A 24362-nucleotide genomic window follows, 5' to 3' on the forward strand; every position below is an offset into this window, starting at 1 on the left:
AAGTAGGAGTGACAGTCAGCGTCATCTATAAGCCAAACGACGAGTGTGAAAACACTCTTATGTGCATGTTTGGCGTCATGTAGCACGTGAACTCATTATGAGTGGGCAGCTGATTAATTGTCCCTCTTATACAACCTAAACACACCAAGTCAGCCAGTACGAGACCCTCGTTCAGTGAAATAAGGGAGAGAAGTGTATACCTAAGGGCTCGTATTTCCGTGTTTTAACACAATATTAATGAGATCTAACAGACAGTAATGCCAAGGAATGTACAGGAGAGTTATTAGAACCAATGCAATGTAAATAAGAAGAAAGAAAAGTGGATGAAAAAATAACCAGCCGTGAGCAGGAATCGAACCAACGACCTTCGAATAACGCGTTCGATGCTCTAACCACTGAGGTACCACGGCGGCCTTCCCCCTATCCACTTTTTTTGGTTTATATGTGAATTTTAGAAGTAGGAGTGACAGTGAGCGCCATCTATAAGCACAACGACGAGTGTGAAAACACTGTTATGCGCATGTTTGGCGTCACGTAGCACGTGAACTTATTATGAGCGGGCCGCTGATTAATTGTCCCTCTTATACAACCTAAACACACCAAGTCTGCCAGTACGAGACCCTCGTTCAGTGAAATAAGGAAGAGAAGTGTATACCTAATGGTTCGTATTTCCGTGTTTTAACACAATATTAATGAGATATAACAGACAGTAATGCCAAGGAATGTACAGGGGAAGTTATTAAAACCAATGGAATGTAAATAAGAAGAAAGAAGAAAGAAAAGTGGATGAAAAAATTACCAGCTGTGAGCAGGAATCGAACCTACGACCTTCGAATAACGCGTTCGATGCTCTAACCACTGAGCTATCACAGCGGCCGTCCCTCCATCCACTGTTTGGGGTTTATATGTAAATTTAGAAGTAGGAGTGACAGTCAGCGCCATCTATAAGCCAAACAACGAGTGTGAAAACACTCTTATTCGCATGTTTGGCGTTACCTAGGACGTGAACTTATTATGAGCGGGCAGCTGATTAATTGTCCCTCTTATACAACCTAAACACACCAAGTCTGCCAGTACGAGACCCTCGTTCAGTGAAATAAGGGAGAGAAGTGTATACCTAAGGGCTCGTATTTCCGTGTTTTAACACAATATTAATGAGATATAACAGACAGTAATGCCAAGGAATGTACAGGGGAAGTTATTAAAACCAATGCAATGTAAATAAGAAGAAAGAAAAGTGGATGAAAAAATAACCAGCCGTGAGCAGGAATCGAACCTACGACCTTCGAATAACGTGTTCGATGCTCTAACCACTGAGGTACCACGGCGGCCTTCCCCCTATCCACTTTTTTTGGTTTATATGTGAATTTTAGAAGTAGGAGTGACAGTGAGCGCCATCTATAAGCCAAACAACGAGTGTGAAAACAATCTTATTCGCATGTTTGGCGTCACCTAGGACGTGAACTTATTATGAGCGGGCAGCTGATTAATTGTCCCTCTTATACAACCTAAACACACCAAGTCTGCCAGTACGAGACCCTCGTTCAGTGAAATAAGGGAGAGAAGTGTATACCTAAGGGCTCGTATTGCCGTGTTTTAACACAATAATAATGAGATATAACAGACAGTAATGACAAGGAATGTACAGGGGAAGTGAATAGAACCAATGGAATGTAAATAAAAAGATAGAAAAGTGGATGAAAAAACAACCAGCCGTGAGCAGGAATCGAACTTACGACCTTCGAATAACGCGTTCGATGCTCTAACCACTGAGCTGTCACAGCGGCCTACCCTCTATCCACTTTTGTTTGGGTTTATATGTGAATTTAGAAGTAGGAGTGACAGTCAGCGTCATCTATAAGCCAAACGACGAGTGTGAAAACACTCTTATGCGCATGTTTGGCGTCACGTAGCACGTGAACTTATTATGAGCGGGCAGCTGATAAATTGTCCCTCTTATACAACCTAAACACACCAAGTCAGCCAGTAAGAGACCCTCGTTCAGTGAAATAAGGGAGAGAAGTGTATACCTAAGGGCTCGTATTTCCGTGTTTTAACACAATATTAATGAGGTATAACAGACAGTAATGCCAAGGAATGTACAGGGGAAGTTATTAGAACCAATGGAATGTAAATACGAAGAAAGAATAAAGAAAAGTGGATGAAAAAATTACCAGCTGTGAGCAGGAATCGAACCTACCACCTTCGATTAACGCATTCGATGCCCTAATCACTGAGCTATCACAGCGGCCGTCCCTCCATCCACTGTTTGGGGTTTATATGTAAATTTAGAATTAGGAGTGACAGTCAGCGCCATCTATAAGCGAAACAACGAGTGTGAAAACACTCTTATTCGCATGTTTGGCGTCACGTAGCACGTGAACTTATTATGAGCGGGCAGCTGATTAATTGTCCCTCTTATACAACCTAAACACACCAAGTCAGCCAGTACGAGACCCTCGTTCAGTGAAATAAGGGAGAGAAGTGTATACCTAAGGGCTCGTATTTCCGTGTTTTAACACAATATTAATGAGATCTAACAGACAGTAATGCCAAGGAATGTACAGGAGAGTTATTAGAACCAATGCAATGTAAATAGGAAGAAAGAAAAGTGGATGAAAAAATAACCAGCCGTGAGCAGGAATCGAACCTACGACCTTCGAATAACGCGTTCGATGCTCTAACCACTGAGCTATCACAGCAGCCGTCCCTCCATCCACTGTTTGGGGTTTATATGTAAATTTAGAAGTAGGAGTGACAGTCAGCGCCATCTATAAGCCAAACAACGAGTGTGAAAACACTCTTATTCGCATGTTTGGCGTCACCTAGGACGTGAACTTATTATGAGCGGGCAGCTGAATTATTGTCCCTCTTATACAACCTAAACACACCAAGTCTGCCAGTACGAGACCCTCGTTCAGTGAAATAAGGGAGAGAAGTGTATACCTAAGGGCTCGTATTTCCGTATTTTAACACAATAATAATGAGATATAACAGACAGTAATGCCAAGGAATGTACAGGGGAAGTTATTAGAACCAATGGAATGTAAATACGAAGAAAGAAGACAGAAAAGTGGATGAAAAAATTACCAGCTTTGAGCAGGAATCGAACCTACGACCTTCGAATAACGCATTCGATGCTCTAATCACTGAGCTATCACAGCGGCCGTCCCTCCATCCACTGTTTGGGGTTTATATGTAAATTTAGAAGTAGGAGTGACAGTCAGCGCCATCTATAAGCCAAGCAACGAGTGTGAAAACACTCTTATTCGCATGTTTGGCGTCACCTAGGACGTGAACTTATTATGAGCGGGCAGCTGATTAATTGTCCCTCTTATACAACCTAAACACACCAAGTCTGCCAGTACGAGACCCTCGTTCAGTGAAATAAGGGAGAGAAGTGTTTACCTAAGGGCTCGTATTTCCGTGTTTTAACACAATAATAATGAGATATAAGAGACAGTAATGACAAGGAATGTACAGGGGAAGTGATTAGAACCAATGGAATGTAAATAAAAAGATAGAAAAGTGGATGAAAAAATAACCAGCCGTGAGCAGGAATCGAACTTACGACCTTCGAATATCGCGTTCGATGCTCTAACCACTGAGCTACCACGGCGGCCTACCCTCTATCCACTTTTGTTTGGGTTTATATGTGAATTTAGAAGTAGGAGTGACAGTCAGCGTCATCTATAAGCCAAACGACGAGTGTGAAAACACTCTTATGCGCATGTTTGGCGTCACGTAGCACGTGAACTTGTTATGAGCGGGCAGCTGATAAATTGTCCCTTTTATTCAACCTAAACACACCAAGTCAGCCAGTACGAGACCCTCGTTCAGTGAAATAAGGGAGAGAAGTGTATACCTAAGGGCTCGTATTTCCGTGTTTTAACACAATATTAATGAGGTATAACAGACAGTATTGCCAAGGAATGTACAGGGGAAGTTATTAGAACCAATGGAATATAAATACGAAGAAAGAAGAAAGAAAAGTGGATGAAAAAATTACCAGCTGTGAGCAGGAATCGAACCTACGACCTTCGAATAACGCATTCGATGCTCTAACCACTGAGCTATCACAGCGGCCGTCCCTCCATCCACTGTTTGGGGTTTATATGTGAATTTAGAAGTAGGAGTGACAGTCAGCGCCATCTATAAGCCAAACAACGAGTGTGAAAACACTTTTATGCGCATGTTTGGCGTCACGTAGCACGTGAACTTATTATGAGCGGGCAGCTGATTAATTGTCCCTCTTATACAACCTAAACACACCAAGTCAGCCAGTACGAGACCCTCGTTCAGTGAAATAAGGGAGAGAAGTGTATACCTAAGGGCTCGTATTTCCGTGTTTTAACACAATATTAATGAGATCTAACAGACAGTAATGCCAAGGAATGTACAGATGAAGTTATTAGAACCAATGGAATGTAAATAAGAAGAAAGAAAAGTGGATGGAAAAAGAACCAGCCGTGAGCAGGAATCGAACCTACGACCTTCGAATAACGCGTTCGATGCTCTAACCACTGAGCTATCACCGCGGCCTTCCCTCCATCCACTTTTTTGAGTTTATATGTGAATTTAGAAGTAGGAGTGACAGTCAGCGCCATCTATAAGCCAAACAACGAGTGTGAAAACACTCCTATTCGCATGTTTGTTTCACCTAGGAGGTGAACTTATTATGAGCGGGCAGCTGATTAATTGTCCCTCTTATACAACCTAAACACACCAAGTCTGCCAGTACGACACCCTCGTTCAGTGAAATAAGGGAGAGAAGTGTATACCTAAGGGCTCGTATTTTCGTGTTTTAACACAATAATAATGAGATATAACAGACAGTAATGACAAGGAATGTACAGGGGAAGTTATTAGAACCAATGGAATGTAAATAAAAAGATAGAAAAGTGGATGAAAAAATAACCAGCCGTGAGCAGGAATCGAGCTTACGACCTTCGAATATCGCGTTCGATGCTCTAACCACTGAGCTACCACGGCGGCCTTCCCTCCATCCACTTTTTTTTGGTTTATATGTGAATTTTAGAAGTAGGAGTGACAGTCAGCGCCATCTATAAGCCAAACGACAAGTGTGAATACATTCTTATGCGCATGTTTGGCGTCACGTAGCACGTGAAATTATTATTAGCGGGCAGCTGATTAATTTTCCCTCTTATACAACCTAAACACACCAAGTCTGCGAGTACGAGACCCTTGTTCAGTGAAACAAGGGAAAGAAGTGTATACCTAAGGGCTCGTTTTTCCGTGGTTTAACACAATAATAATGCGATCTAACAGATAGTAATGCCAAGGAATGTACAGGGGAAGTCATTACAACCAATGGAATGTAAATAGGAAGAAAGAAAAAAGAAAAGTGGATGAAAAAATAACCAGCCGTGAGCAGGAATCGAACCTACGACCTTCGAATATCGCGTTCGATGCTCTAACCACTGAGCTACCACAGCGGCCTACCCTCTATCCACTTTTGTTTGGGTTTATATGTGAATTTAGAAGTAGGAGTGACAGTCAGCGTCATCTATAAGCCAAACGACGAGTGTGAAAACACTCTTATGCGTATGTTTGGCGTCACGTAGCACGTGAACTTATTATGAGCGGGCAGCTGATAAATTGTCCCTCTTATACAACCTAAACACACCAAGTCTGCCAGTACGAGACCCTCGTTCAATAAAGTAAGGAAAAGAAGTGTATACCTAAGGGCTCGTTTTTCCTTGTTTTAACACAATAATAATGAGATCTAACAGACAGTAATGCCAAGCAATGTACAGGAAAGTTATTAGAACCAATGCAATGTAAAAAGGAAGAAAGAAAATTGGATGAAAAAATAACCAGCCGTGAGCGGGAATCGAACCTACGACCTTCGAATAACGCGTTCGATGCTCTAACCACTGAGCTACCACGGCGGCCTTCCCCCTATCCACTTTTTTTGGTTTATATGTGAATTTTAGAAGTAGGAGTGACAGTCAGCGCCATCTATAAGCCAAACGACGAGTGTGAAAACACTCTTATGCGCATGTTTGGCGTCACGTAGCACGTGAACTTATTATGAGCGGGCCGCTGATTAATTGTCCCTCTTATACAACTTAAACACACCAAGTCTGCCAGTACGAGACCCCCGTTCAGTGAAATAAGGAAGAAAAGTGTATACCTAATGGTTCGTATTTCCGTGTTTTAACACATTATTAATGAGATATAACAGACAGTAATGCCAAGGAATGTACAGGGGAAGTTATTAAAACCAATGGAATGTAAATAAGAAGAAAGAAGAAAGAAAAGTGGATGAAAAAATTACCAGCTGTGAGCAGGAATCGAACCTACGACCTTCGAATAACGCGTTCGATGCTCTAACCACTGAGCTGTCACAGCGGCCGTTCTATCCACTGTTTGGGGTTTATATGTGAATTTAGAAGTAGAAGTGACAGTCAGCGCCATCTATAAGCCAAACAACGAGTGTGAAAACAATCTTATTCGCATGTTTGGCGTCACCTAGGACGTGAACTTATTATGAGCGGGCAGCTGATTAATTGTCCCTCTTATACAACCTAAACACACCAAGTCTGCCAGTACGAGACCCTCGTTGAGTGAAATAAGGGAGAGAAGTGTATACCTAAGGGCTCGTATTTCCGTGTTTTAACACAATATTAATGAGATATAACAGACAGTAATGCCAAGGAATGTACAGATGAAGTTATTAGAACCAATGAAATGTAAATAAGAAGAAAGAAAAGTGGATGAAAAAAGAACCAGCCGTGAGCAGGAATCGAACCCACGACCTTCGAATAACGCGTTCGATTTTCTAACCACTGAGCTATCACCGCGGCCTTCCCTCCATCCACTTTTTTGGGTTTATATGTGAATTTAGAAGTAGGAGTGACAGTCAGCGCCATCTATAAGCCAAACAACGAGTGTGAAAACACTCTTATTCGCATGTTTGGCGTCACGTAGCACGTGAACTTATTATGGGTGGGCAGCTGATTAATTGTCCCTCTTATACAACCTAAACACACCAAGTCAGCCAGTACGAGACCCTCGTTCAGTGAAATAAGGGACAGAAGTGTATACCTAAGGGCTCGTATTTCCGTGTTTTAACACAATATTAATGAGGTATAACAGACAGTAATGCCAAAGAATGTACAGGGGAAGTTATTAGAACCAATGGAATGTAAATACGAAGAAAGAAGAAAGAAAAGTGGATGAAAAAATTACCAGCTGTGAGCAGGAATCGAACCTGCGACCTTCGAATAACGCATTCGATGCTCCAACCACTGAGCTATCCAGCGGCCGTCCTCCATCCACTGTTTGGGGTTTACATGTGAATTTAGAAGTAGGAGTGACAGTCAGCGCCATCTATAAGCCAAACAACGAGTGTGAAAACACTCTTATGCGCATGTTTGGCGTCACGTAGCACGTGAACTTATTATGAGCGGGCAGCTGATTAATTGTCCCTCTTATACAACCTAAACACACCAAGTCTGCCATTACGAGACCCTCGTTCAATGAAATAAGGGAAAGAAGTGTATACCCAAGGGCTCATTTTTCCGTGTTTTAACAAAATATAATTGAGATCTAACAGACAGTAATGCCAAGGAAAGTATAGGGGAAGATATTAGACCAAATTTTAATGTAAATACAAAGAAAAGTGGGTGAAAATATAAGTTGCCTTGAGATCCTGCCCACGGCAAGTTATCTTTTCACCCATATTTCTTCGTATTTACATTAAAATTTGGTCTAATATCTTCCCCTATACTTCACTTGGCATTAGGGTCTGTTCGATCCCATTATTATTGTGTAAGAAATTGGAAAAACGAGCCCTTAGGTATACACTTCTATCCTTAAATATATATATATATATATATATATATATATATATATATATATATATATATATATATATATATATATATATATATATATATATATATATATATATTTATATATATATATATAAGGGAGAGAAGTGTATACCTAAGGGCTCGTATTTCCGTGTTTTAACACAATATTATTGAGATATAACAGACAGTAATGCCAAGGAATGTACAAGGGAAGGTATTAGAACCAATGGAATGTAAATAAGAAGAAAGAAGGAAAAAAAGTGGATGAAAAAATTACCAGCTGTGAGCAGGAATCGAACCTATGACCTTCGAATAACGCGTTCGATGCTCTAACCACTGAGCTATTACAGCGGCCGTCCCTGCATCCACTGTTTGGGGTTTATATGTGAATTTAGAAGTAGGAGTGACAGTCAGCGCCATCTATAAGCCAAACAACGAGTGTGAAAACACTCTTATTCGCATGTTTGGCGTCACCTAGCACGTGAACTTATTATGAGCGGGCAGCTGATTAATTGTCCCTCTTATACAACCTAAACACACCAAGTCTGCCAGTACGAGACCCTCGTTCAGTGAAATAAGGGAGAGAAGTGTATACCTAAGGGCTCGTATTTCCGCGTTTAAACACAATAATACTGAGATATAACAGACAGTAATGCCAAGGAATGTACAGGGGAAGTTATTAGAACCAATGAAATGTAGATAAGGAGAAAGAAGAAAGAAAAGTGGATGAAAAAATTACCAGCTGTGAGCAGGAATCGAACCTACGGCCTTCGAATAACGCGTTCGATGCTCTAACCACTGAGCTATCATAGCGGCCGTCCCTCCATCCACTGCCACTGTTTGGGGTTTATATGTGAATTTAGAAGTAGGAGTGACAGTCAGCGCGATCTTTAAGCCAAACAACGAGTGTGAAAACACTCTATTATATCTCATATATATATATATATATATATATATATATATATATATATATATATATATATATATTTATATATATATATATATATATATATATATATATATATATATGGGAAACAAGTGTATACTTCAGGGCTCGTTTTTTCGTGTTTTACACAATAATAATGGGATCTAACAGACAATAATGCCAAGGAAGGTAAAAAGAAAGTTATTAGGCCAATTGTAATGTAAATGAGAAGAAAGAAAAGTGTGTGAAAAGATAACTTGCCATGGGCAGGATCCGAACCTTCGACCTTCGAATAACGCGTTCGATGCTCTACTACTGAGCTACCATGACAGCTATCCCCCCAGCCACTTTATTGGGTATCTATGTCAAGTTAAACGTGGAAGTGTCAGTCAGCGGCACTAGTAGCCATGGCGGCGAGTGTGGCATACTCTTCATGGGCTTGTTTTGGCGTCACGTAGCACGTGAACTTATTACTAACTGGCAGTTGACCAATAGTCCTCCGTATACAACCAAGAGGCACCAAGTCTGCCAGTACGAGACCCTCGTTAATGGATAAGAAAAAACAAGAGTATCCTTAAGGGCTCGTTTTTTCTTGTTTTACACAATAATAATGGGATTTAACAGAAAATAATGCCAAGGAAGGTATAGGGGAAGATATTAGGCCCACTGTAATGTAAATTAGAAAAAAGAAAAGTGGGTGAAAAGATAACTTGCCTTGGGCAGGATCCGAACCTGAAGCCTTCGAATTACGCGTTCGATGCTCTACCACTGAGCTACCATGACAGCTATCCCCCCAGCCCCTTTATTGGATATCAATGTCAAGTTAAACGTGGGAGTGTCAGTCAGCGCCACTAGTAGCCAAGGCGGCGAATGTGGCACACTCTTTATGAGCCTGTTTTGGCGTCACGTAGCACGTGAACTTATTACTAACTGGCAGCTGACCAATAGTCCCCCGTATACAACCAAGGGGCACCAAGTCTGCCAGTCTACCAAATCTGCCAGTACGAGACCCTCGTTAATGAATAAGGGACACAAGTGTATACTTAAGCGTCGCTTTTTCGTGTTTTACACAATATTAATGGGACCTAACAGACAATAATGCCAAGGAAGGTATAGGGGAAGTTATTAGGCCAATTGTAATGTAAATGAAAAGAAAGAAAAGTGGGTGAAAAGATAACTTGCCGTGGGCAGGATCCGAACCTGCGGCCTTCGAATAACGCGCTCGATGCTCTACCACTGAGCTACCACTACAGCTATCCCCCCAGCCACTTCATTGAGTATCTATGTCAAGTTAAACGTGCGAGTGTGAGTCAGCGCCACTAGTAGCCATGGCAGTGAGTGTGGCACACTCTTTATGAGCCTGTTTTGGCGTCACGTAGCACGTGAACTTATTACTAACCCTCACGGCAAGTTACCTTTTACCCGCTTTTCTTTTTTGTCATTTGCATTACGATTGGCCTAATAACTCCCCTCCCCTATACCTTCCTTGGCATTATTATCTGTTATATATATATATATATATATATATATATATATATATATATATATATATAAATATATATATATATATATATATATATATATATATACATATATAAATAAATAAATATATATATATATATATATATATATATATGGGTTATGGCACAACAGGAGCGTTGTCAACAAGGATAAATATATTTATTTCTCAACAGTTGTGCTCATCCCCTGATGAAGGGAGGACCCCTCCCGAAACTGTTGGGAAATAAATATATTTATCCTTGTTGACAACGCTCCCGTTGTGCCATATCCCATACCTTCGCGAAGACTAACTGGCCCATTGAATTATTACTTTGACTATATATATATATATATATATATATATATATATATATATATATATATATATATATATATATATATATATATATATATATATATATATATATATATATATATATATTTATATATATATTTATATATATATATATATATTGTGAGCACTATGTACTTCATCGTCATCTGTATGACAAAAACCATTCTAGTAATCATCATCGTATGTGACGTGGGCTGGATCTTTTTGGCTCGTGCATCTGGATTGAAAATATAACCTGGTTACTGCCGTAAAAACAAAGGACCCAGCCCGCGGGACATACGACGATGATCACTACAATGGTTTTTGTCATACAGATGAAGTACATGGTCAGCGCTCACAGTATATATATATATATATATACATATATATATATATATATATATATATATATATATATATATATATATATATATCTTATAATGTCTTGGTAGTCTTGGTTGCGACAGCGTTTAATTGAGGAAAGACCTCGAAAACGAACGGGCAGAGCCAGTACACAGACGATGACGATGATGATGACCCAGATTGGCAATGAGGACAAAGAGACAAGCGGATGATGGTGATTGTGATCATGCAGGGATGAGGACGATGTAAGTAACGAATGCCCACACTAATTCCCCTCACTTGGAAGCGGATACCCTGGTCGCCGTAAGTCAAAGTGACGGGGAACGTCGCGTGAAAGGTTTCATGCGACAAACGTGGACAATCTCTGTGCTGCGGTAGCGGCGGTCTATTGGGGTGACGAGTAGTGTCACACGATAATTAACCGGCGAAGTCTGTTCTAAAACAATGTATGGCTCGATGATGCGTGGTTGGATTTTGTCACAGAGACCAGGAGTGCGAATAGGTGTGAAAAGCAGCACCTCCTCACCAGGTTGGAAAGACACAACGCGGTGGGTTTCGTCATAGATGATCTTCCGCTCGTGCTGTCTCGCTTCAGTATTGATGCGAGCCTGATGGCGAGACTGGGCCAGTAATAACGACATCGAATGCGGTCAAGAGTTTTTATAAAACCAAGATGACCAGCAGTCAAGTCGTCATGGAAGGCTTCGAGCACCTGAAGTCGAAGAGAGCGTGGCAGTACAGGAACCCAGCGCTGACCGTCAGGGTGGTAGACGTGGCGGTAGAGAACCCCATTGTCCAGCTTAAAGTGCAGGAGTTGATGACGGAGTCGCGCGTTTGGTGGATGAAAAACTCCCGAAAGGTGGTCCATCATGCGTCTGCAGTATGAATTGGACCGCTGGCGGGAGATAAATGTTGGCTCGTCGTCCGAAAAGGGTTGCGTTATTGATGCGAGCGTATGAACTTTGGTAGATGTGGCGGTTGAGTTCTCACCAACGCTCACATGGGTAGTTGGAAGCGGGCAACGAGATAAAGCATCGGCGTCTTGTTGTTTTCTGCCTGACTTGTAAGTTATGTGAAAGTCGTACAAGCGTAGTATCCACCGACCCAAGCGTCCGGACAAGTTCTTCAGTGTAGAAAGCCAGCATAAGGCATGGTGGTCCGCAACTATTGTGAAGTGACGGTCGTGGAGATAGGGACGAAACTTCTGGACCAAGCAAACCGTAGCCAAACACTCTTGCTCAGTTATAGTGTAGTTCTTTTCAGCAGGGGTGAGTACGCGACTTGCACATGCAACAACTTTCTTAGGGAAGACTTGTCGCGTTGTAGAAGAACGGCTCCTATACCAAGGCCGCTAGCGTCGGTATGAAGGATAGTAGGTGCGGCTTCGTCAAAGTGGCAGAGCAGTGGTTCAGACGTGAGTGCCCGCTTCAACAGCTCGAATGCCGTTTGACATTCTTGAGACCACAGAAAGGGGACGTTCGAAGCGAGAAGTTGGTGTAACGGAGCAGCAATAGAAGCGAAGTTCAGGATAAACCGGCGAAATTAGGAGGCGAGGCCAAGGAAACTGCGAAACTCTTTTGGTTTTTCGGGACGCGGAAAGTGAAGGACTGCAGAAATCTTGTCAGGGTCGGGCCGGATGCCATCTTAGCTAACGACATGTCCTAAAACCTTGATAGATTTGCTGGCGAAAGAGCATTTCTTAGTGTTTATTTGAAGCCCGGTGCCGGCAAGGCATTTTAGAACTTGATCCAGTCGTTCTAGGTGCTCAGGAGACGTTGACAAAAAGATAATAATGTCGTCCAGGTAGCAAAGGCAACTTTTTTTATTTCAGGACACGCAGCACGGTATCTATCATGCGCTCAAAAGTCGCGGGTGCGTTGCAGAGCCCGAAAGGCATCATGTTGAATTCATATAGCCCGTCATATATATATATATATATATATATATATATATATATATATATATATATATATATATATATAGAAGGGATTATAGGAAGTATCACGCAGGCTCTGATAGTATAGAAAAAGGAGTGATTCACACACAACGAACGTTTCAGCACAGTTTAGTCCGACGTTTCGACCGTGGGACCGGTCTTCGTCTGGGAATACAGGGCATAAAATTCGCGCGCTTATATATGTCAATATTCGAGACCCCCCCAAAAACACATGCTCTTGTGTAACGAACAAGGCTCATCTGTATCAGCACAAAAACGGTTTTCAGTGATCAAAAATATATATCTATACAGCACTGTGTGATGTCACCATTTGTAAGTCATTGGCAGCTGATACGGCTTTGCGGGATACACGTGTGCATCGCGACATTACGGATGTCAAAGAAGCGCTTGGTACTCTTTTGAAACTTATCCTTGAATTAAACAATTTTGAGTTTAACAACATTCACTATGTACAAGCCAACGGCACCTCAATGGGTACGAAAGTAGGCCCTAACTACGCTAACATTTTTATGGGCATTCTGGAATGCGAATTTTTAGGTAAAAACATGCTTCAACCTCTCTACTATAGGCGCTTCATTGACGATATTTTTCTTGTCTGGACACACGATGAAGCAAGTCTGCTTGGTTTCATTCAAAAGTTTAATAATTTCCATCCGTCTATTAAGTTCTCGCACCAATTTTCGCGCACTTCTGTAAATTTTCTCGATGTCACAGTCACCATTTCCGAAGGACAACTTGCTACAAAGCTGTTCCGCAAGCCTACTGACCGACATCAACTCCTGCATTTTCAGAGTAGCCACCCCCGGCATTGCAAAACAGGAATTCCCTATAGCCAGGCTCACCGCTTTAAACGGTTGTGCTCTGACCGTACAGATTTCATTGAAAATTGTAATAGGCTCAAAAGTTCTCTAGTAAAAAGAAAATACCCGGAAAAACTAATAGACGATGCCATAACTCGAGCTGACCAACTCAACCGCACCGAGATTCTGAAAGGAAAGGACGGGAACGATAGCTCTGCTCAAACTAACCTTGTTCTGACATTTTCATCATCAGCTCCTAAGGTATCTGCTATATTGAAACGGCACCACAACATCTTAACCGAAAGTGATAATCTCAAAAAAATTTTTTCTGTTCCGCCTCGTGTTGTTTACCGACGGTCAAAAAACCTTCACGACATGTTAACGTCATCTAAAATTGGTACCCGTAAAGAGAGTGGCTGTGCACCTTGTAACAAACCACGGTGCAAAGTGTGTGTGCACATGCAAACCACGCAAAACGCCGCGAGCACGTCTTCGGACTTTAAATTAAAGATTCGTGGTAGCTTCGACTGCGACACTTATAATGCCGTATACATGTTGGAATGTAGTGCCTGTTTGAAACAATATATTGGTCATACTGAAACTCCATTCAGAATACGCTTTAATAACCACAAATCCCATGTAAATATATTCCCTCATCTACCGTTATCACGACACGTTCGCATGCCGGGCCACTCTTTCGATCAAATGAAAGCGACCATTCTTGAATCTGGTTTCCGCTCAAACCATGATCGTGAACTCCGGGAATCATACCTGATATTCAAGTTCAATACTGTAGCAGATGGTATCAATGAGGATGCAGGCACATTGACGTGTCTTCCTTCCACGTAAGCTTATTGGTCAACAATATAACAAGTGTACGCTAGTCTGCTTCTTTATCAGAGAGTGCGCTGTGCTGATAATGTATACTGAAACAGCGATTCTTATATATATATAATAGAATTATTTATCATCGGCAACGCGTATATTTTACACGCGAACCATTATTGTAAGAAAAGAGCTTTGACATCCGTAATGTCGCGATGCACACGTGTATCCCGCAAAGCCGTATCAGCTGCCAATGACTTACAAATGGTGACATCACACAGTGCTGTATAGATATATATTTTTGATCACTGAAAACCGTTTTTGTGCTGATACAGATGAGCCTTGTTCGTTACACAAGAGCATGTGTTTTTGGGGGGGTCTCGAATATTGACATATATAAGCGCGCGAATTTTATGCCCTGTATTCCCAGACGAAGACCGGTCCCACGGTCGAAACGTCGGACTAAACTGTGCTGAAACGTTCGTTGTGTGTGAATCACTCCTTTTTCTATATATATATATATATATATATATATATATATATATATATATACATATATATATATATATATATATATATATATATATATATATATATATATATGTATATATATGTATAGGGCGGAATAGTGATAATTGCAGGGGTTTTACGTTCTGTACTCACGATATAATTATGAGAGGGACAGGCCCGTAGCTACCAAATTTTTTTTGAAGGGAAGGGGGCACTTAAGAGATATTGTCGGAAAGAAATGAGAGACAAACGTAAGACGTAGCAAATAACAAGCAGTTTTTGTTTTAAATCATCTTCTCGTGCAATAGGAAACTGAAAATAACATACTATCTCTCTGCCGAGGAGCTATGCCACTTTGAATGAAAACAACTTGTTGAAGGGCCTTAAAAACACCTGCTTCATTCGAAATTCGACGGCGGCGGGGGCGCTAGGCCTTTTTTAGTTCTGGATATTTCGAGCAACTGGAGTTCTTCATCACGGAGAGAGAAAAAAAACCAATGAAAACAGATGATGATTGCAAGAAAAAATCTCGGCTAGTAAATGCGAATAATTGTCATCAACCTAGTGTCGAAGACGGTGACGGGGCTGGGGCGCACCGGCATGTTTTTCTACCACGTTTTCTGTTGGTGTCCGATACAGAGGGCAAAGATAATGCACGCAAGCATAGGCCCTGCCAAATGGGAGTTGACGTTCACGCATCGTAAGACCCGCTAAATCAGTCACCAACCGACAAATATAACGTCGAACAATCGCCTCGCACAGGCACAGTTTTCCTCTACTCTCCCTTTTTTCCCGGCTGCTGAAGAAAAGGCGACTGCCTCTACGATCACTCAGTCTTCAACACAAGTGTGACAACCCTGGTGCACGAGCCCTTTGTGTAGCCCAGCGCCCCAACTCGCCCACTCCTGGACTGCGCAGAGACGGCCGCAAACGCTCAGAGAGATACGCGCATCAACCGACCGGTTGAGAACAAGGCAAACATATTGGCTGTGGCGAGGGAAGCGGTTCCTGGTTTTGAAAGACGATAGTCTTTCTTGGGGACCTTCGACGCAAAAATTTTGGTCTGTCTGTCTGTCTGTCTGTCTGTCTGTCTGTCTGTCCTTGTGTCTGTCTGTCTGTCTGTCTGTCCTTGTGTCTGTCTGTCTGTCTGTCTGTACATTAGTCTGTTTGTCCACTCTTGCCGGCATCGGGTACTTGAAACGGCCGACCCCATCTGCAGCGACCACCAATGTTGCTCAATGTTGAGCGTTCATGCTTGTGCAATTGTGAATTAAAAAGCAATTATTGCGCATGTGTGGAGCACCATAACAGCACGCATTTATTCTACATATGCATCTCTTACTAGACAATGCATACATAAGTAATTTTAAGGACCGTAGCGCTTATCACGCTGCGCTTACCATGCAACGCTTGCACGGAATGGTGTTTCCAACGCTTTACTAAAACGAGATGGTGGTGGCACCTACCCGTCGCCTCGCGTTCTACACCTTATCACCTCTCAGACGGGCGCGCGCGGCCACGCGCTTTGTTTTCCAAAAGAAACTGCCAGATGGCACTCATGTCTCACGTATGACATGACTTAATTGTTCGCCTCCACTGCGCGCTCGAGGCACTCTAACGCAGCGCCTCCGGAATACCATTTACCGATTTCCTTGTGCGGAACATCAAATAAGTGTTTTGTTCACTCTCTGCACACGCAAGACTATCGTCTTTCGACCACATTTGCAGATTACATGCAAATGCGGGGCAAATTTTTCCTCTGGACTTCCAGCCACCTGAAGCGTTCCCGTTAACCATAGGCGCAATTTCGTTGCAATCGACCTCTACCCCACGTCAAACTCGTTTTGTTGGAATGATCTGCGAGGTGAGATACAAACGCTTCACCAGTGACACTTGTGTCAGCATGGTGTGTGGCGTCGACCCGTACATCGGGACATCGTGACGAACATCGATTCGGCAGTTTGTCGTGTCATGTATGCGTCGAGGCAAATTTCTCAGGCCGACTTTTGAGAGAACCGCAATTCCCTGTGAGATTTCGCTTTTTAATCAACGTCAAGTGCGCCCGCTCATGCCACGGGCTCTTCAATGCACCCGTTGTGGCCGCTGCGGGCACTTATGGCCACCTGCTCGCGCTACGAGCGCTGCCTATTTTGTGGCGCCAGCCACCGTAAGTGACCGTGCTCCACAGAGCGCCCACGTTGCCTCATCTGCAACAGCAACCACGCAGCGAAAACTTGGCAGATCCGACGTACAGTGGAAATCGATGACATGCGAGGCGCGAATGAGGAAGGTTTATAAGCCACTTTAAAATCAGCAAACGTTACGAGGCGGACATACATTGTGCCGTACATGACTTCCATGTCATGATTATCATGGTTGCACGTGGCATTTGTGCTCGTTATCCATTCACGTCACGTAACACCAAATTTAGTATATGTGAAGCTAACGAAACGGTCGACAGTTAACTAAAAGCGTAGCATTTCATCTTTTACGTGACATGCATGCCATGATTATCATGTTTTGACGTTTCATTGATCTTTGTCATCCATTCATGTCAAGTAATACTAAATTGGTATATGTGAAGCTAGCGGAACGGCTGCCAGAGCATCATGAGCGGGGTATGTGGTCACGTTCGTGCATGACGCGCATGTCATGATTACCCCGTTTGTACTAGTCATATGTCTTCGTCATCGATTCACGTCATGTAACCCCAAAATTCGTATATATGAAGCTAGCGAAACGGCCATCAGCATACTATGAGCCTGGCGTGCAGTCATGACATGCATGTGATGATTTATACTGTCATTTATGTTCGCCATGCAGCCATGTCATACCATACCAGTTTTGCACTATGTAATGTGAACGAAACCACCGAAAGAGCGGTAAGACCATGAAATGTAAATCACGACATTCATAACATGATTATCAAGATTTTCATGTTATGAGTGGCCAATCATGCTCGTCTACAGTCATGTTATGCCAAACCATTTTCGGTATCGATACCATCATCGAAATGGCCAGGAGAGCTAGATGTCGTAGGTGGCTAGATAGTTAGTTTAGATAGATAGATAAATAGATAGATAGCTAGATAGATAGATAGATAGATAAATAGATAGATAGATAGGTAGATAGATAGATAGATAGATAGATGGATAGATAGATAGATAGATAGATAGATAGATAGATAGATAGATAGATAGATAGATAGATAGATAGATAGATAGATAGATAGATAGATAGATACGGCCAAAGTTGCTGAAGTTCGCTAAGAAATGCTTCGCATTTAACAAACCACTCTGCCTTTCATGGCAGGTTCAACGCAAGGTCGCCGTCATACTCGCCTCTTCGGATTGCTTCGTGACGCGCCACCAAGCGCTGGAACTCAGCGACAACGCTGACAAGCGGGGCAGTGCGGTGGTCGAGAAGGGCCGCTTGTTTCGTGATGCCCTTGCCGGTGGCAGCCGAACGAACTTCGCAACCACCGCGCCCACTTCTACGAGGGCACCGGCTCCCGCTGACGATTCTAGGAATGTGGCGATGGCCGCACTAGCTGCGCCTATAGGTGCACTTCTTTTGCTCGCCTCAGCAGAATATGCAGCCACGGGTTGTGTGCCGTGGCTTTAGCCACCCACGATGCCAACGCGCTTCTGGATTAGCTCTCTGTATACAGCGTCAACTACAGGGTCAACCGGACTTACCACGTAAGTACGCAAGATCTCGTACTTCTTATTGCCCGTATTCGAGCTTTCGGCAAAACTTCATTGTTTTTCTGAGGACTTCTTGGCGACTTTTCCGGTGGGCTGCGCATCGTGCGCGGGAATTCACGCGTTCACGTGGCAGACAACAGCCGTTATCTATGTAATAATAATAACAATAGTGTTAATAATATTACTAAATATAAATAATAATTATCTTTCTTCTCTGTAGTTCTCCACTATCTTTCATTCCGCACACCTATTTGTGGTGAGGTTTTCTGTAGTAAAGATACCAATAAGGCCACGCTCCATCGAGGACAGCAACGCTTTTGAGAAATATGGCGAGGCTGCTTTCTGTTTTTTTCCCACTGTATGAAAGGAAAACACAAACGCGAAGCATACAACATCCACTAATGAGTACGAAACATCTTACAAGCTATGTACAGCGCTCTGAGCAGTCGCAAAAACAAGTGTAGTGCAATCGTAACCGAAGCAGTGTCACCGGTGAGTATACTAGTGCGGCGCCGGGGACATCTACGGAGAGTGGACACAAGCACGGGGAGGCCGTTGCCGGATGAACTCGGTGAAGAGGAGGACGACGGTCCGGTGTATGCACCGACGGAGCGGATATGTGCCGAAGACCAGGCCGGCGAACTTAGGCAGTCTACTCCTCGGACGCGTGGACCAGGGGTCATAGCCAAGCACTCGGGTTAACGCCCGACAGCAGACCTGATTGCTGCGGTAGCTTCCTGTTGGCACCGGGGACCGACGAAGTTTGAGGTCAAGTGAAGCTTGCCGCTCCGTCTCTTCCCCTCTTCCGGGCACTCGAGCCGAACCCCGATCGTGACGCTGGTGAACTGCCTCCACTCTGCTTCTCCGCGGACCGACCACCTAGCCCACTGCCCTGGAAGTCCTCGGGTAGACTCCTTGACTTTCCATTGAGACTCTCTGAGTTGCCGCAGAAACAAGTGATTGGCCCTTGAAACCTTCGTGGTACCTGCTGATTGGGCTACTTTCCTCTTAATTTGTTGACGTAGCACCGTCGTGCTGATGTCCCTCGTCGTCCTCTGTGCCGTGCTTCTGTGGTCGCGTGTACTGCTTGTCTTTTTTTTCCCTCCATTTTCGACACTCACCAAATTCGCGCTGTTTCGTAGCAGCACAACTGCCATCGTCGTCCCCTATCTCACCTCACGCCGGAGCACTGGTGATCTTTCATGCACGCATAATCTAACACCATCCCTGTGCCGACCTGTTGAGGTGTCATTAACAGCTACGTGTCGGCGATATATTCTTCTTTTTAGAACTCCTTAGCACAGCCGAAAAAAAGTGAAGCGGACTACTGACTCAAAGAATTCTCAGCGGAGAAAACGGAAGTAGACGCGCGATTTTATCAGGCATGGGTGTGTTTGGTTGCGCAACATATATATGGGTCTACACAATATAAGAGGGTCTACACGGAACAACACTTCGGGCGTGTTTTTCTGATAAATGTAGGTAAATAGAACAACTTTAAAGCGGTATGGACAATTAAGACGAATCGCATTAACTAGTGGGCTTGGCAGCACCTTCTTCGGATGGACGCTCATGCATTTCTGCTTTTTCGTCCAGATTGCCCTGTTGCGGGCAGATGCCGCCATGGGATTTGCAGATATTGCCTCACCGCAAGACAGTACCATCGCGCATGCGCAGGGACAAGGCCTCGATGGAATATCATCATGGGAAGCTACGCCTCAGGTGTTGTGTCGACGCCATGACGTTCGCAGTGTGACGTCAGCGGACACTGACCAGCTAGACTATAAAACCAAGGTCCATCTTCAGCGGCCTTTCAGTGGGCTTGGCAGCACCTTCTTCGGACTGACGCTCGTGCATTTCTGCTTTTTCGTCCAGATTGCCCCGTTGCGGGCGGATGCCGTCGTGGGATTTGCAGATATTGCCTCACCGCAAGACAGTACCATCGCGCATGCGCAGGGACAAGGCCTCGATGGAATATCATCATGGGAAGGTACGCCTCAGGTGTTGTGTCGACGCCATGACGTTCGCAGTGTGACGTCAGCGGACACTGAGCAGCTAGACTATAAAACCAAGGTCCATCTTCAGCGGCCTTTCAGTGGGCTTGGCAGCACCTTCTTCGGACGGACGCTCATGCATTTCTGCTTTTTCGTCCAGATTGGTGACAAATATCCAGTCTATCAGTCTATTCGTGACGATTCTCTTACTTTGATAGTGCTGCAAGGCCCACAGTGTTTGTTTGTTTCGCTGTGTGACTGTTTGATTGTCATTAGATTGCTCTTGTTAGCATCGGGGGACGTGGAGCGGAACCCGGGTCCGTCTTCGGAATCAGAATCCGAGGCTACTGTAAACAGTCAGCTTCTTAGAAAAATCTTAAAAGAGCAAACGAAAACCAATAAGACGCTCACCATGCTTTCTGCAACCTGAAACAAGTGGAAATAACTATAGGTGGTGTTCAAGAAAGGATAGCGTCGATTGAAAAAGAGCTTGGACGGCTACAAAAATGCGAGGAAAAGCTGGTTGAGCACGAAGCAGCGTGCAAGGGGACGAGGGAACTAGTGAACGAGCTTACGATTAAAGTTGATGACCTTGAAAACCGAAGTCGAAGAAACAACTTGATGATTTATGGTTTAAGTGAAGAATCAAAAGAAGATAACAAATCTCTGCAAGACAGGGTTCAACAACAAGTATTTAAGGACTTACTCGGTGTCGAAGTGAATTCGATAGAGCGCATCCACAGAGTAGGTTTTAAACGTGCTGGGAAACACCGACCAATTATGTTAAGGCTATTTGATTACTCTGAGAAAACTACAATTATGTCGGCTGGTTTCAAGCTAAAAGGAACACAGATTTCCATATCTGAAGATTTTTCCAAGAGAGTTCGCGACTTGCGCCGCAGGTTGTGGCATTCGGCAGCAGTGGAAAAAACCAATGGAGCAAAGGTTTTGCTCTTGTTTAATAACCTGAAAGTAGACGATATAGTTTATATCTGGGACGAGCTTTCAAATCAACGGCTGGAAGTTACACGACGTGATGCGCAGGCCCGGCGGAATCCTGGTCATTCTGCAACAACCCGAGTGAACAAAAAAAGCAGCAGTAAAAAATGACAGCCTGTGAGCAAAATTCTCAGAGTTGTTTCACTGAATGCGCGTAGTGTTGTTAACAAAGCCAGTTCCCTTGAAGACGTTATCTCCTGTTATCAGCCACACGTCTTAGTAATCACTGAGACATGGCTACATGCAGATGTGCAAGATTCGGAAGTCATACCGTCTTCTTACAAGCTTATTCGTAAAGATAGGGAGTCACGTGGGGGAGGAGTAGCAATCTCCATTAAAAACAACGTCGCATTTACTGTTTTGGACGGCATCAGCAACCACGAAAGCGTGTGGTGCAGAATTAAATTTCTTGGTAAGAGAATACTTTTAGGGGGCCTGTATCGACCACCGAGTTCTTCGCTCGAATACTTAGAAGCCATTCAAGACTACCTTGCAGATAATACAAATTCTCGATCCCGGATCATAATGACAGGAGATTTCAACCTACCGGGTATAAACTGGGCTGATTTTTCTTATGATGGCAAAGAATCTCGAAGTGCAGATATACTGATTTCGGCCGCATTCAACTTTTACTTACAACAACTAGTTTCTGAGGCTACCAGAGTTGACAGTTCATCATCATCCCTCCTTGATATGGCACTGGTTAGCAGCTCGTTCCAAGGTTGTTCAGCCAATGTAGAAGAAGGAATATCCGATCACAAGTTGCTTGTTGTGTCATGTCCTGTTTCAGGAACGCGTTCATTTACTAGACCGTCGGATACTTTCGTGAGAGATTACACTCATGCGGACGATAACGCTATTTTAGAATACTTGGAATCGCGCTTTGATTGTTTTAGCCAAGTTAATGATGTCAATGAAATGTGGTCAAATTTTAGAGAAATTGTTCTCTTTTGCGAGCAAAGATATGTGCCGTTAAAAAAGAAACGAGTTAATAGGGAATATCCGTGGTTCACGAGAGAAATGATTCATTTGAAACGCAAAATTAAGCGTCAGCGCAAGCGTCGGAACACGAGTGATTTTTCAAGCCTTACTTCTAAGTTGCGAGAACTAACGCGATCGGCAAAGGAAAGCTTTTTTTCAGATACTCTACCGTGATTCATGAAGAATGAACCCCAAAAATTTTGGCGCTATCTGTCAAAAGATAAACGAGGCATTTCAGAGATCAGGATCGCGGGAGAAAGTATTGTTGACGCGACTACCATTGCCAACAAATTCAATGTCTTTTTCCAGTCCGCTTTTACACGGGCAGCCACGCATGCTCAGTTGCGGTCATATGACTCTGATAGCTTTATGCCAGAAGTGGAAATCACTGAGAATGGAGTCCTTTGCCTTTTACACAAACTAGATGTAAAGAAATCACCTGGTCCGGACGAACTATCTAGTACTTTTTTGAGTAGATATGCTGTTTGGGTGGCAAAATATTTACATCGCATTTACACTGCATCGTTAGACGCTGCAGTTATTCCTGATGACTGGCGCTCGGCAAAAATAATTTCGGTACATAAATCGGGCTCCACTTTGGAAGTTAACAATTACAGGCCTGTTTCCTTAACTAGTACTTGCTGTAAATTATTTGAGCACATTATATTTAAGGCCATGATCACTTACTTAGAAAATAACAAACTACTGTATGCCCAGCAGCATGGATTTAGGTCTGGTTTGTCGACCGTCACCCAACTGGCTGAAATAACTGATGATTTAATTAGAACGCTTAATTTGAAAGGTCAAACCGATGCCATCTTTTTGGATTTTTCTAAGGCCTTTGACGTCGTACCCCATCAGAATTTAATAACAAAATTATTAGCTATAGGCATTGAGCAGAAGGTTGTAGCATGGATCGCGAGCTACTTGAGTAACAGAAGACAGTGTGTTACCATAAATGGCTGCCTCTCGAAAAAGTTGGCAGTGCATTCGGGAGTTCCGCAGGGCTCAGTCCTCGGACCTCTTCTTTTTTTGTTTATATTAATGATATTTATTTTTGTGTCGAGCCACCGATACAGATTAAACTATTTGCGGACGACTGCGTAGTGTACACATCCATAAATAACCAAGAAGACCAAATTAAACTTAATGATGCCTTGCGCTCAATTAACGAATGGTGTATAAGGTGGGGACTAAAAATAAATCGTTCAAAAACAAATTCCGTCACGTTTACCAACAAAACGTTACCCCGTCATTGCACATATTACATAGAAAATGCTGCAATCACGAGAGCTGATCGGGTTAAATACTGGGAGTTACACTTACCAGTAACCTCAGTTGGGAAACGCACGTTGAAAATGTGTGTTCGGGTGCACTGAAGAAATTATCCTTTTTGAAAAGAAAACTGCGTAACACTCCTCCCACGTTAAAACTAAAAGCGTATAAAGCACTCATGCGACCAAAATTGGAGTATGCCGACATTAATTGGAGCCCTTGGCAACAATATTTGATTAAGAAAATAGAAAGAGTCCAAAATTTAGCTCTGCGCTTTATATATTCCGCTTACTCCCGACAACATAGTGTAACTAATCTACGTAATAGGGCAAGCCTACAAATACTAGAACA

The 24362-nt window shown here is 43.1% G+C and overlaps 1 protein-coding gene and 2 non-coding genes across 3 annotated transcripts in view; all 3 read right to left on the bottom strand.

Moving 5' to 3' along the window:
• Positions 1 to 24362, bottom strand: part of LOC119162118 (uncharacterized) — a 231908-nt gene that overhangs the window by 165245 nt on the left and 42301 nt on the right. The window lies entirely within an intron of this gene.
• TRNAS-CGA (transfer RNA serine (anticodon CGA)) lies at positions 3547 to 3619 on the bottom strand. The gene has a single exon. It is a non-coding gene; the product is annotated as a tRNA-Ser (tRNA).
• TRNAS-CGA (transfer RNA serine (anticodon CGA)) lies at positions 5384 to 5456 on the bottom strand. The gene has a single exon. It is a non-coding gene; the product is annotated as a tRNA-Ser (tRNA).

This window comes from Rhipicephalus microplus, chromosome 3, assembly GCF_043290135.1.
Source record: "Rhipicephalus microplus isolate Deutch F79 chromosome 3, USDA_Rmic, whole genome shotgun sequence".
In the NCBI taxonomy this organism is placed as follows: Eukaryota; Metazoa; Arthropoda; class Arachnida; order Ixodida; family Ixodidae; genus Rhipicephalus; species Rhipicephalus microplus.